Genomic DNA, 14,939 nt, shown 5'->3' with positions numbered 1-14,939 from the left:
ACACTTGCAATGCAAATGTTCAGCGCAGGGAGCAGAGAGCTACCCAGTGAAATCCCTCCACTCTGAACCCCACATGCTGTGAGTGACAGATGGTTTCCACACACAGTGCTGACCATGGTTTCTCCAGTGGTTGGAGAGTCCCTTTCTCAAGGGAGCTTTGAATCATTATTATAACTCACACAACTTCGTCCTGCTAGTACTATTTTATTTATGGTAGCACCCAAAGCTCCCAGTCAGGATCGGGCCCCGTTGTGCCGAGCACGGTACAAACACGTTGCACGAGGCAGTGCCCAGGCCAAGCCCGGCAGGGCTCAAACCCCGCAGACCCACTGGGTAGCAGCCAGCTCCATGCTGCCATCCAGTGGCAGCTGTAAGGAGCTTGTGCTCCACTGCCCATGACCCAGTGAGGGGACAGACCATGGGAAGTCCCGCCTCCAGGGATCTGACAGCCAGCAGCCTCATGGCTCCTGATTGGCTCCCGGCCCTATATAAACCCAAGGGGCATTCTGGGAAGCATCCAGGTAACAGGGTGGATCTCCTGTAGCTGCCCCAAACATCCCCGCTCCTGGCTTTGACCTCGGCTTGATTTTGGATTTCACTCTTGACCAGGACCCTGAAACTCAACTCTGATTCTTGGTATCGACCCTGGCCTGGAACTTGGCTATGAACGCCTCTGTGGCTCTCAGGGGCGTGTGCAAGGGGGGGCAATCAAGGACAGCCCCCTCTCCAATAATAATTGGGGGCACAGAACTTCTCCAGCCCAGGGCTCTGGAGGGAGGGAAGATCGAGCTCCTCCTGGGGGTGGCAGCAAGCTCCTTGTGGGGAAGGGGGCAGTGAGCTTCTGTGCCCCCCCCCACAAAAAAAGGGGTCAAATTTTAATTCCTGCGCATCACCCTGGCTGCTCTCAGTCCCAGGTTTGACCCTTTTCTGACCCTTGGTCCCAACTCCCTTTGTGGGGCTCCTGACACCCTGCCTCAAAGAGCTCACTCTCCGAAAGCTCCGTCCTGCAATGTCTCGAGGACCTGCCCACATACAGTAAGTTGCAGGATCTGGGCCTAATGTAAGAGAAAATGCAAAAAGTGAGTATAACAGACAAGAGGAGGGGGTGGGGAGGGGCGCAGGAACAGGCCACCAACATGCACAAACTGAGACTTCTGAATCCGTAGGCGCTGGATTTGTAATGTATTTGCAGAGGGGAAGCCAAAGGAATCCCCCATGTTGTTCTGTGCAGTAGGGCCCTGATCCAGCAAAGCACTTAAGCACGCACGTCGCTTGAAGCACATGACCTGTCCTGTTGACACTAATGGCACTACTTACACGCTTCGAGTTACGCATGTGCCTGCGGGCTGTGCAGGACTGGGTATTCTTCACTCCTTCTGTTTTTCTGGGTCTTGCATTACTTGGTACAGAGATTTTGCTGCACCATTTAACTCCTCCATCTGTAGCTCCGCAGCCTAGGTATTACATCCCAGATCACTTTGGAATCGCCCCAATATATTTCTCCACCAGGAGGACAGAAATAGGGAGAGACACACATTTTTATTTCCTGACAGATCTATTTTTAAATATCTCCTTGGTGTCTGATTAAATATTGTGCCAGAGAGCTAGAAACTTGCAAGGCAAACATGCAGAGTCTTGATGGGCTCTAGCAGAAAATGCACTTTCAGCAGTTAAATCATTCAGCCCTGAGTAGCGTGTTATTTGATGGATTCACCTAGAAGATTAGGAGGTGGAGTAGTAGTGGAGTTTGAACACACACAGCAAAAGATACAAATCAACAGCAATTAGGGAGGTTCAGAGAGAGAGAACATCCCAACCAAATCCCCTTTCATGTGTTCTGCCTGTTTTCATTCTGCACTAGAATAATGCTGATCTGACTCGCCACTGGCATTAATGAAGTTTGCACCTTGGGGTGAGCAATTTAATTTATCTCAGCAAACCAAAGCTCATTATAACAGTCCATAAATGCTAGCCGATGAAAGCAGCATCCTTCAGCAGTCTCAGGGATTAGAGCAAGGAGGTATTCGACGGACAAGGACAGTAATCTTATCACATATGTTATGGCCTAATGAGATCCTGAGAATTCACAGCTCTAACAGAGGTATTGTATCAGAAAGGTGAGCGGTGGCCCCCCGAAACACACCAGAGTTACAACAGCCCCTCTTTTCTCTGGCTCTGCTGAAGAGACAAACCCTGGGATGCCTTCAAGACCAGACAGGCCGAAACTTCATTTGAGCCATGCAAGGGTCTGAAGGATTCTCCAGGCGCTGCGGAGTCCGACTAAGAGCTTTCCTTCCAACCAGGATACAAAGACAGGCTTATGGAAGGGGCTGTCACTTGGAGCATCAGCACTTGGAGCATCCGGTACACATACAAACAGGATGGGGCTGAGATAGGGAAGGAAGCGTGATCTCCCTGTTCTGCTTGGATGTGAAAATGTGCCCTCACCGCCTTGGAGTACAGCCAGCTGTTTGAAATTCAGTGCTCCCTGCTTGTTTGGGCCTTTCCCAGGCTGTAGCTTGGAGGTGGAAGCAGTACTGAACAGACACGCTCTATTTTCTGGTAGGGCCCTTTGTATCAAGGCTGTCCGTTGTTTTCACAGCAGTACAGCTCTCTGCTGACTCCTGGATCACCGGTTATCAGGATTATGGAGCTGAGCGGTTGAAATCTTGTAGTCAGAGATCTTTCAACAAGACCCAGCTTTCGGAACGAGGCGACCGTTTTCCGCTGGGTGTTCTTATCGTTTGGCATCTTTTGTCACAATGAAATGAACATTTTGGTGCTGGGATTTTTCTGTTCTCCCTCTTTTCCAGCATGGGGGTGGGGAGAGTACTGACAACCAAAACCGGACCGTTTCAATTTCAGTTTCAACCAAAATGAATTTTTGTTTAGTATGAATGAAAAACTGAAAATTTACAGGACATTTTGAAGACCCACCACCACCATTTAGACATTTCTTTTAAAAAAATCTCTGGCCAAAATATGTTTCATTTTTAGACCTGCTCATCATTTACTTCTGGTGTCCGAGTAGCACCTGCAGGGTGCAGGGAGGGGTCCCACTGGGCCACCCACCCATGTGGCAGAAAGACAGTGCTTGCTGCAAAGAGCTCCCGCTCTAGGCTAACAACAGGGTGCACCAGGCTGACGACGCAGCTGCGAGCGTGGGGAGGGAGTAACAGGGACGCACTCCTGAACAGACCAGATGTGCCTGCAGCTTCGCTTCCCACCTGCCATGCCACTACGCTGGGTTTATAAATATCGGTCGTCTACGTTTGTAATAGGTCTGGGAACCCCCCGGCTGCCAGTTCGTGAGAAAATCCCGTGACGTGGCTGTGATGCAACCAGAGAGACACAGCAACCACTGTGACATAGTAGCTCTGAAGTGCAAAACCAATCACACCGCTCTTGAACCAGCTGCACTGTATGGGAGAGAGCCCTCGGATAGCCGTAGCTTCCTTGCTGCTGTATTCCCACCGCCCAGCCACCTCGCCCTCCCACACACAGAACCCTTCACTCTTGCATGGCCCTCTTCAGCCTTAGCACTTCCAGGGTTCGGGTTAGGCTTGGACAGGAGGGGAACAGAGCGGGGCAGTTACGTGCCCACAGGACGCCCGGGACTAGAACCCACTGCAGTGCTGGCCTCACATGCATTCGTGCTGCACAAAGCTATTTATAACTAGTTGGCTTAGACAGCTAATTTCTTCTTCTGTAAGACACAAATTAAATGGGGTCAAGCCCCTTGGCTTCATGCGGCTCCCACCATTAGAAGAATGAGCCACTTTGCAAAGAAACTGGATCAAACCGCTTTCCCTCTTGAAATCATCGAGAAGGCATGTGCGTTCGGCAATACCAGAGCCCCACGGCCATGCTGGAGTGAAGAGCGTGCGGGTGGGAGAGGAGGCAGGGTGCCAGTACTCCGGCTGGCTCAGGCCTAGATGTCTCTTCAGCGCATCACTAGGTTTGGAAGGATTCGATTTTCATTGGGAAATGTTCATTTCACGGTCCACACACAAACCGATGAGAAAAGATTTCCCTCAATAATAATCAGACTGTACAGACAAGCACAGAAGGGATAACGCTGCTTACAAACTTGTTGGTGTCTGATTTAAGGCTATTTACTTTATACTTTGGCATGCGTTACTGACCATTTATGTTTGAACACTTCTAAAACATTATGAATCTCAACATCTACAGTCATGAAATCATGATCACCTGACACACACACCCCCAATTTCTCACACCCGTGAACATTTCAATCGCGAAAATAAACTTGCTTAAAACTCATCATTTGCACAACTGTGAACATTTAAATAAAAAATAATCAGGAAAAAACGCTTGAACTCAGACATTGCTGGTATCCGTCAAAATTACACACTTCGAATTCTGCCGAAGCTACTTCCCGGGGGGAAGAGGGGCCAGTTCCCAGGGAGGGAGGCTAGTAAAGGAGGAAGTTACAGCCACTTACAGCCTGTGGCCACAAGAGGGTGAACAGGACCTGTCACAGCTCCCTCGGCTGGTTTTCCCTTGCAGGGCGGGTGCCCTTCTGTGCTGTACAGTATTTGTTTTGGGGGTGTCCGTTGGCTGTGGTACACATAAGAAATTAATGATGATGGTCATTGTCTGTATTGTGGTGGTGCCTAGAAGCCCCACCTGAGGCTGGGACCCTGTGGTGCTAGGCGCTGTATGAAGTCCTAGGGAGAAACAGCCCCTGCTCCATGGGAAGAGGAGGAAGGATCAGTTCCCCTTGTACGCAGGGGAAGCTGAGCCTGACCCAAGGAGTTTCTGGCATTGAAGCCACGCCATAGCTCAGAGCCCGCTCTCCTCATTAGCAAACAGTCTCTCTCCCTTTGCCTTCTCTCCTGCCGTCAGCCCCCTCCCCACCTGTAACAATCCAAAGGACCCAGCCTAGTGACACCCACCATGTTGTGGGTGGACAGAGACTTGTTAGACAAGACCAGGTGTTTAAAGGTATTTAGGTGCCTGAAGCGACAGAGAGGCGCCTAACAGGATATTCGAAAGCACCTGAAGACCTCTCAGGCCTGGTTGAAAGAGACAGCGAGAGAGAGGGTCCGAAAGATAAGTCTGCCCAGAGCTATACATCGTCTGAGCCTGAAGGACCCACCTCCTCAGTGTCTCCTTCCCCTGGCTCTGCTGGGGGCCGAGGAGAGCACGGTTCAGCCCTTCTGCTCCAGCCAGGCGGGGGTGGGGAGGGCTCCCTGTAGGGCTGGGAGGTTGGGGCAAGGCAGAGAGAGGCCTTGGCACCTCCATGCAGAACTCCCATAGAAGAGGTGCCCCGCCCGCCCCGCGCGACCCATTGCTGGGGACAGAGGGGTGAGGGGAATCTGCAGCTGGAGGCCTCTTGTGGCACAGAGCCAGGGGAAAGGCCTGTCCCTGTTGGGTTAAGCGCAGAGGGCTTGTGACCCGCAGGCCCAGACTGCCCCTGCCAGCCCCGGTGCTGTGCGTGCAAGGACCGTGCCATGGGGACGGAGGATGCTGAGAGGATGCAGAGCTGCAGGAGTCCCACAGGCCCTCCTGAGAGCTCCCCCGAAGGCTGTCTCAAAAGGCGGACTGGATTCAGCTGTCTGGGGAGTGAACTGCTTTGTAAAGAGACTGCAATGTTTGCTAAAGGCCTGTGCAGCCCTAGGTTGGCATTCACCCAGGAGCGGGACACAGGGCCCACTGCACCACAAGCTCTAGGGTGGGGGCACAAGGAGGGGCTGCAAAGGCGCCCCGGCATAGCAAGGGCCTTGCCACACCGGTCTCACGTGGGTCAGAGTTGGAGCTGTAATGGGGGAGAGCCAGGGGACTGGCAGCTGTGGGGAGTTGGGGATCTGCCCTGGGCCCCAAGCTCCAGCCAGGTTGCGGGAGTGGATTTCACATACCCCCAAGCCTGCTATGCCTGCTGCAACACATAGCCTCAACTCCGACCTGCTAACTGACTTCGCTGCCTGGCATGTGCCCCTGTCGTCCATCCCCGCATGGCTGGGCAGTGCCACGCGCCGCAGGGCCCCAGCCCAACCGGTCACTCTGGGTGCTGCTGCAGTACACACAACAAGTCTCAGACTGTGTCCGGGCGTGGGCATCCCAGTCAACACTGAGCAAGAGCGTCACAAGTGGGTGCCTAGAACTAGTCACCTAAGCTCAGATTTCTGCACCCCAGAAAGTGGCCTGATTTCCCCAAGTGCTAAGTACAAGCATCTCCCATTGATGCTCTGTCTAGGGCTTTGCTGAGTGGTGCATCTCAGATGAGCTGGTTTTACGAACGCCATCGTGTGAATCTCTAGGAGTTAGTTTTGTGGTTTTGATAAGGTAGGAAATGCAGACCCTGCAATTGTCCTCTGGCAGACGGCATGTGAAGATGCTAGGACTGTCATTTTAAGATCACCATTGTCGTTACGTGGTGAATGCAGCGCTGGACGCTTGGCGTTAAGGCTGTATGCTGGAGTGTGATTTTCAGATCTGGCTGTGTGCATGATAATACTGGGGAAAGTGTGTTAAGCGGGATATTCGCACTGCTGAGGTCCAGAACAGCGGCTGATGCTTGGAGACTGGTATTAGGTTGAGTATGAAAGTTGCGCTGGCTTATTATGATTTCCCGGCTATCTGGTGCTTGGGCCTTTGCATGGAAATTCACTGGAGGAGCCTCGATTTTAGCTTAACAAAGGGGTTTGTATGGGAATTATATAGTGGAGTTGCAGATTTTTTTCAGTGTCTTGTCACTATAAAGAGTGAATTGCCATTCACTAAACATCAGTTAGCGTCAGACAATTGCCTCTATTGTCTGTGTGATCAAAACAGCTGGCAGGAAAACTACAGCGCTGAATGGCAGCTCTCTCTGAATGGTTGTGTCAGATGTGCTCCGTGTGCTGTTGTACATGTCAGAAATAAATGTCATTGACTGTGATACACGTACAGACGTAATCCAGTAGCTTTGGTGTTCCCATCGTGTCCAATACAGCAGACGTCACTGAATGTCTGCTTCTCCGCTCCTCCCAGCCCCGCGCCGGAGAAAGGGAGTGCCGCATTAGGCAGGATTCATTCTCGCTCATTCCCTACAACTTCCGATAAGTAAATGGGGGCTGCACTGGCTCCAGACCAGCAATGCCAAAAGTCTGCAGCCCTGAGGGAACCGTATGGACGCACGGCACACCAGGTGCCCAGGTCTGCCAGCCTGGAATTTGCTGTAACACTGCTCCCAACCCTGACTTTTATTGTCTCTCCCATGAACAGGGGACAGAGAGGGAGGGGGCCTGGCAGCCCCCTCTAGTGGCAGCTGCAGAGGGGTAACAGCCTACGCCGGGTTGCCGGGGGGGCTGGAACAATGTGTACAGGGGGGGGGGGGGCTGAGAGCCGTTGAACCAAACTGTAAAGCCTGTATGTGATGGAAACCACTTCAAGCCCGGGGGTGCTGCAGGCTCCCTTCCCCCCCTACGTGGCTGCCAGCTAAAGGTGTTACTCCTTTGGTTCAAGTGGTGGAGGTCTGCACGCTAGTGAAGGCCCCAGTGACATCCGCGTTCCCCAGCAATGAAAAGCGACGGTTGCTCTCCCTCAGCTCCAGCAGAAAGTGGCTTTGGGTTGATATCTCAGGTTGCCAAGGCTGCGTTTGGCCTGTGGGCTGTATGTTGAGATCCTAGCCCTAGTGTTCCCTCCCGCCATCGTTAACTCGCACACTAAATGGGCCGCGAACAAGCTGCCCCCTTTGGTGACCATCTGCCCCACCCAGCCTGGCCAACTTGGCTCTGCCAGGCCAGGCAACACCAGGCCTCGGAGGAGCCCAACCCCACCTCCTGCACATGGGATAACTGGGGTTTCTGTCATGCACGAAGCAGAGGGGAGGATCCAAGTCTTTCTTGGCAGGACACCTCCTCTCATGTGACTCTGGCCCATCTGCAGCCCCGTGTGAGCGATCACCCGGCCATGACCTGCAGCTCCTGAATTAGCTCCCCCCATCTCTGGCCCTTTACAGGCTCCCCAGTGGCTGATCCTGGCCAGGGGTGGCAGGTGTTTTGCTACTCCAGGAAACCGGGAATTCTTCCAGAACTGGTTTTAATTCCACTCAGGCCCAGAGGGAAGCTCTGCCTCTCCCCCAGTCAGCACAGAGATTGTCCAGGCCTCAGACCAGGCCATGCCAGAAGGTTCAGAGACAGGAATGAGTATTGGGCATGAGAAATGCGGTGTGAGGGGAATGGCGGAATCCCCCCAAAAAAACGTCAGGACAAAGACGCTGGTCAGGACTCCTCCGGCCCCGGACTTGGGGAAGGTGCAGCAGGGTTGTGCCGTGGTCCCCCCACCCAGATCCTGCCTCTATATGCGTAAGGAGAGTCCTTCAGAGTCAGACCCAGTGCTGGGGCCGTGATGAGAACTACTGCCTGCTGGCCTCTGCCCCTCCAGGTGAAGGGAATGGGAAACTCGGGCACCTGCCGCTGTGACAGGCTGCTCCAGAGCTCACCAAATCCCTGGCCTGCCCTCCGTGCCCCCATCAGAACAGCCACCCTCCTTCCCTCCCACAAACACCCAGGGCCAGGCCCTGCGCTCAGGCCTGAGGAGTGTCCAGTTCTGCCACCCTGTCTGCGTGAATGAGAATGACTGAGATGGGTTTGTGGTGTGACAGGAGGGGTGTGAGAGAGCTAGAGAGGGACAGGAGGATGGGACTGTCTGTCTCTCTCTTTACGTAACACCCATCACTGTGGCGCTGAGGTGCTGATGGTCTGTGCATGTGGCATCTTTAAGCTCGGCAGGTGCTGCAGGCGGCACGCTCTCCCAGAGGCCTGCACTGGAGGGGTCCCCACAGGCCACAGTCAGTCCGGCCGCAGCCGCTGACCCACTGTGCGTTTTTCTTATAATCAAACAAAACGTCCTCTGTAGGGACGTGGCTGCTCCTCACCGCACTGGTGGAGCAGAGCCAGGGTTGGAGGGAGCCTGGAGAGAAGACAGCCCTGCACCGGACACGAGGGCTCCAATCAGGCCCCAGCATAAGACGTCTGCACCTGGGAATCGCTCACTGGCTGCTCCGGATCGCAGCGAAGTGAGAAGTGGGAACAGGATGATGGAGGGGGCGGGGGCTGGAGGATACAACGACCCCCCAGGGCTCACCAGCTGCTGGGGAAGGGGCACTGCGGCAGCTCTGATACCTGGGAGCTGTGTCAGGAATCCCTGCAGGGTAACGTGGCCTCAAAACCGCCATGAGGCCGGAAAGGACGTGGGTGCAGCACGTGGCCAAGCAGCGACTGAACTGTAATCCAGGGATATGGAGCTAAGAAAGGGCCCCTCCCTGGAAGCTCTTTGCTCCCCTAGGAGCCCTCTTGGGTCTGACCTGGGCCGGAGTCTGGCCTCCCTCCCGCTGCCCTCAGCTCTCCCCTTTGCCAATGCCTCAGTTTCTCCTCCTGGGATCTACAAAGCTCTCCCTGATGTTCCAGCAGCCGGCTCTGCGGCAGCGGGAGCACAGTGCAGTGGGGGGTGTTTGGGGGGGGAAGGTGGGGGGAGCTGTTACCTCACAGACTCGTGACCTGAATGGGCTGTGGAGACTGGCAAAGCACATTGGGGGGGGGGGGGGGAGTCTGCCCCTGGGCTGAGGCTGCACAAGGCTGTGGGAGAAGCGCAGAGATGGGCCCAGGGGCACCGTGTTGAACACCCAGCAGCTCGACTCCTCTGCACCCTCCCAGCTCCCAGCCCTGTTGGTTGAATGAAACCCCTCGGCTGGGGCCCACCTCGAGAATTCCTCGTGCCTGGGTGGGGAGCGGAGACCTGCCGCCGGCTGAGTTTCCTCAGGACCCCTCCTGTTTCTCAGAAGGCCGGGAACCCCGGGGAACCCGATGGCACCAGCTCCTTGCCCCTCTGCAAGGCGGGGGTGCTCTGGCAGGGGCACTGGTGAAGCAGAGGCTGCCCCCACGCTTTTCCTTATCCTCTCGCTTGCTCAATGCTCTTTGTTCCGGTGTCCTTGAGAGCAAGGAAGAGGGATTGTTAAAGCTCTGCGTGAAAATAAACGGAGCTGAACCAATGAGCCAGGCGTTGGCTCTGCCTGTGGTGCAGGCACGTCCCTCTCCCTCCTGGAGCCAGCAGCTGGGGGATATTCAAAACCAGGGGGGTCAGGCCCAGTTCTACTGAGACAGCTTCACAGCGACGTCACACGGGTCTGTGCAACTCTGCTTGTAAATCACAGTAACTGCAAAGGAAATGAAAAGCTAGGGCTGGTCCAGCGCCTGAACTGCATCCTCCTCCAACGTGTAAAACAGGGTGGAGTAGAGAAAACTGTCTCCAGCAAGAAAACTGTTTTCTCTGGAGAATGCGTCCAGTGACTCACCAGCTACACTATCACATCTCCAGTGATAAGCGGCCAACCAATCCTCTGCTGAGAAATCAGAGATCTTGCTAACTCAGAGCATTCCAGAAGGAGAGAGTCAGGCCAGGACTTACAGAGCCGATACCTCCCAAGCTCGACTCTCCACAATTGCAAAGGCAGGGGTTCCTCTCTCTCTCTCTCTCTCTCTCTCTCTCTCTCACACACACACACACACACACACTTCTGCAGAGAGTTCGAATCCCCAGAAATGTCCCCATTAAATTGATGGAGTTAAGAATCCAGCAAGGAAAAAACACAAATCCAAAGAACCTGGAAGGCAAGACGTATCAAGCAAATGTTATTGAACATAACTGGATGAAGGAGGGTCGATGTAGCAACCGTAAAGGCCAGTGGGGAGATTCAAGCAGCAAAAGAAGTCTGTCTGATCTAATCTCTCTGCCACACCATAGGACCCCAATCACCCTACACGTCTCCTCTCTAGCTAAGGGGATTTTCCAAAGCAGTGATAGGAGTTTTACACCCAAGCCCCAGAGACTTTCACCCTTGTTTCCTTTGAAAATCTCCCCCTAATCTTAGGTAATAGGTGCCCTGAATAGACCCATTTTTCCCCAGCTGTGTGACCCACCGCTGCCCACCTGGCTCCCATTCCGCATGGATCCTCCCTCCCGACAAGGAGTAATTCTTTGGGACACTTGGGGGAACACACGTTGAACTCTAGCAGACTAGGAGAGTTCCTAGGAAGAACAGCAGGAAACAGGAGAGAGATTTTGCTTTAACGCTCTCTTCCTAAACCAACACATCCAATATGCAGCAGCCCAGCCCCCCTGTACTTCTTGGGCCAGAACATCGGTGCTGGGGCCAGCAGAGGCAGTAGGGACTGATGCAGCGTCCCAGGAACTGCTCTGTGTTCTGTAGTACTAGCAGCCTTGGGACCCCTCCTCTCCTGTTCTTAGTGCAGCACGTAAACGCCCCTTAAATGTGCCACACAGCAGAACCTCTGAGCTGTCTCCTGCACAGACCCTTTGCAGTGCTGGCTGCTTTCCTGCCTTTGTCTTCCACTTCCTTCACGATCCCACTGCCCACCCCCTCCACCATAGCTCCTGAGGCTTTCTGATCAATCCTGCACGGTGCCAAGTGACTCCTGGGAGGGGCTGAGTACCCTCAGCCCCTACTGAAGTCAATGGGAGTCGAGGGCACTGAGCCCCTTGCAAAACAAGGCCATGTTCATGCAAAGCTCCCACTGAACCCAAGCTGCAAACTTCCCAGGCCTTGGGATCTGGGGCCGTGGTCACACACATGCTGTCTGCTGAAGCAGGGTAGGACCCAGTCAATGTTTTATACAGACCACCTTCTGCAAGTGCTCTGAGAGTAACTCTTTCAAACTGGGGGGATGCATTCCCTGCACCATGTAACCCAGCATGCAATCCCAGCATGTCCCTCCTCGGAGCAGTCGCCAGCCACAGGCAGCGAGAACTAGGACAGGATTTTCCTACTCCCCACTGGCCATTCCCCTTTGCTCAAAGCAACAAACAGATCAATGTAACCGCTTTGAATGTAACATTTATCATTCAGAAAACAGTGTCGCTGAGACAAAGGGGTTCGCAAGGTTCAAGGAGGGATTGGCGTATCCGGAGATAGAGCAGCTAATGGTAACAAAATGAGTATTGGAAGGGAAGGGAGAAAACCCCTCATGGGTCAAAGTTGAAACCAATCTCTAACTATTGGGCATTAGAATGAGATCTTCATGGGGGCAGATTATCTCCCATCTGCCTACTGACGGGTTTCTTGCATCTTCCTCTGAAGCCGGCCACAGCTGGAGAAAACAGCATGGGCTAGATGGACCATGGGTCTGATCCCGTCCAGCCATTCCTGTGCTCCTGTGAACAAGAGGGATGTGTTATGTTCTGGTTTTCATTAAACCACTTGCTTTACTCTGGCGGACGGCTCAGCCCTGCACACTCTCCTGGGCTCTCTGACGCGTTCTCTCCACGCACAACCCCATTGTAATTCAAATGAAGTCTGTGTAGCTACACCAGAGATGAATTTGTCCTGCTGAGTTATTGCTGGTGCAAGAGAGAGAGCTGCACACTCCCTTGTCTCTTTAAAAGGTTTGTAAATGATCTTAAAATCCCCTGCTTCATCCCTGTCTGGAGCTTTCGAAACACACACAGCTGTAGCTCAGGGAATTCTCTGGATTTGCTGAGTTGTCTCTTTCTCTCCTGTTTCGAAAGACAAAGCTAAAAACTAACACAGAGAAATTACTAAGGAACATTTACAGGAAGACAGCATCGCTGGAGCAAGGGACATGCACTGGTCATATGTCACAGCCCCATTTGTCTGGAGCTGAGAGAATGTGTACTATGGATGTTTCTTCTGAACTGCCCCGCAGGAATAAATATTCTGCATTTCCTATTCTTTCTTTTCCATTGTGGTTTCCTTTCCCCACAGGAATTGGGATGATGGCAATATGCACCTAGGGGCTTTGCAAAGGACTATTTGTATCTTGGATATAGTTTTAGATTTGGTGCAAGCTAATATGCTTTCTGAGAGCTGGAGTTTGTATCTTCTTCTCAGTGCCCCTACTCCACTCTCACTGACACGACTCCCTCCCAGAGCTGGAGCTAGAACCCAGGAATCCTAACTCCTCACAACAGCACCCCCCTCCCAGAGCTGGGAATAGAACCCAGGAGTCTATTCTACGCTATATAAACTCTTATACCACCCTTATTACCATAGTATCTGAAGCCCAGATCCACAAAGGTGTTTAGGCTCTTAACTCTTGAAGTTCGGAACCTAAATACCTTTGTGGATCTAGGCCCGAGCACCTTCCAGTTGTGTATTAAGCTTTGTGACTAACATTGTCACATGTGGGTCATTCTCTCCCCAGTGGAGTGTTTTGCTTTGTTTGGAAGTTTGTTTGTTTTTCCAAATGTACCTGCTGTTCTTCATTTATATTGGAGACGGCAGGTGTGGAAGGTGGTGACGTGAGGTTTGTGATGGCTCTTAGTTCCTGGGGGAGTTCATTCCACAGTCTCAGACAGGCCCAGACGAGCACACAGATGAGCTTTACCCTTTGTTGTTTATTTGTTTGTTTGTGAATGCAACAGCTTTATTGGAACAAGCTGCAGTGAAATTTTTATTCAGATGTAGAAAGTTCCACTGTGCCTGGGGATTGGAGTTGTTGACTACCATCTTCATCATAGAGCTGCAGGGTCTTTTGGATATCCCGGGACCAGGCCCTGGAGCTCCTGGAAGGACCGAGACCTTGCACTTGACTTGCTGCTCTATGAAAAGCCAGCACAGGGAGCAGAGGACAGGTGTGATGTGTTCACAGGAGCCAGCATTGCTGAAGGGACACAGTGCAGTGTTCTGTACTAGATGGCGTTTCCTTGGCGCTGAAGACATCGTGTCTAGGTATTGTACACTACTGTAGTCCCCATGGGAGGTGATAAAGGCATGACTAACTGAGGCCAGGTCATTGTTTGCCAGGATGGGACAGCGGGACAGGATTAAAACTAACATAAGGAAGCACTTCTTCACACAACACACCGTCAACCTGTGGAACTTGCTGCCAGGGAGGTTGTGAAGGCCAAAAGTATAACTGGATTCAGAAAAGCTAAGATTAGCCAAGATGGTCAGGGATGATTGAAACCCCATGATCCAGGCGTCTCTAAACCTCTGACTGCAAGCCTGGATGACAGGGGTGGATCATGTGATAATTTCCCTGTTTGGTTAATTCCCTCTGAAGCATCTGGCACTGGCCTCTGTTGAAAGACAGGATACAAGTCTCTGTGAACCATTGGTCTGACCCAGTCTGGCTGCTCTGATGTTAATCAGGAATCTACAAGTCTCCTCAACTATGGTCTGAATCAACCATTTGTGGGTGTGAACCTTCAACCAAATGAGACTGCACCATGGCTGCAAACTCCTCAAAATACTTTCCTCTGCCAACCAGCATCATCTCGGTCTTGCTTGGGTTTAGCTTCAACCTGCTGTCCTCCATCATCCATGAGCTGATCTCATCTGAGCACTGGGCACCATGGGCACGCACGTGTGGGGAAGAGGTGTCCTCCATCAGCAAGTTCATCTGACCAGTGGGTCTATGGCCGACATTGAACAGAACTAGAGAGACAATTTATCCTTGTGGTACCCCATAAATAGGGGGTGTAATGGCAGAGATGCATTCCCCTGGGCCCCCTGCCACCTCTCTGACGTGGGACAGCATTATCTCAAGGTGGACAGTGATGAATGTTGCTGGAGAGGCCCAGGAGGACCAGAATGGATGTCTCCCCCCCATCCCTTGAAAGCTGATTAACACCAGTGTTGCTAAAGTTGTTTCTGTCCCATGATTTGGTCTGAATCCAGATTATTTGAACTAGAGCCTCTCTTTTAGAAAACCATCCAATGGGTTGATGTAACATTTGCAGGGATGGGGAATGCAGCAGGACCCTGGCGACTGTTTCATCCTTAAAGACTTTCACTGTTCAACTTTGCATTTGATGAGACCAGCTTGTTACTGGCCTTTGGCTACCGTCTCTGGGAGCTTGGGTTTGACACTAGGGTCCTTACTTGTGGGTTACGTTCTGACTCCCCGTCCTCTAACCCGCTAGACCCCACCCCACTCCCAGTGTGGGGAAGA

Source organism: Malaclemys terrapin, chromosome 25, assembly GCF_027887155.1.
Source record: "Malaclemys terrapin pileata isolate rMalTer1 chromosome 25, rMalTer1.hap1, whole genome shotgun sequence".
Lineage (NCBI taxonomy): Eukaryota > Metazoa > Chordata > Testudines > Emydidae > Malaclemys > Malaclemys terrapin.
The sequence above is the reverse complement of the archived record's forward strand: the minus strand, read 5'-3'. Positions refer to the sequence as shown.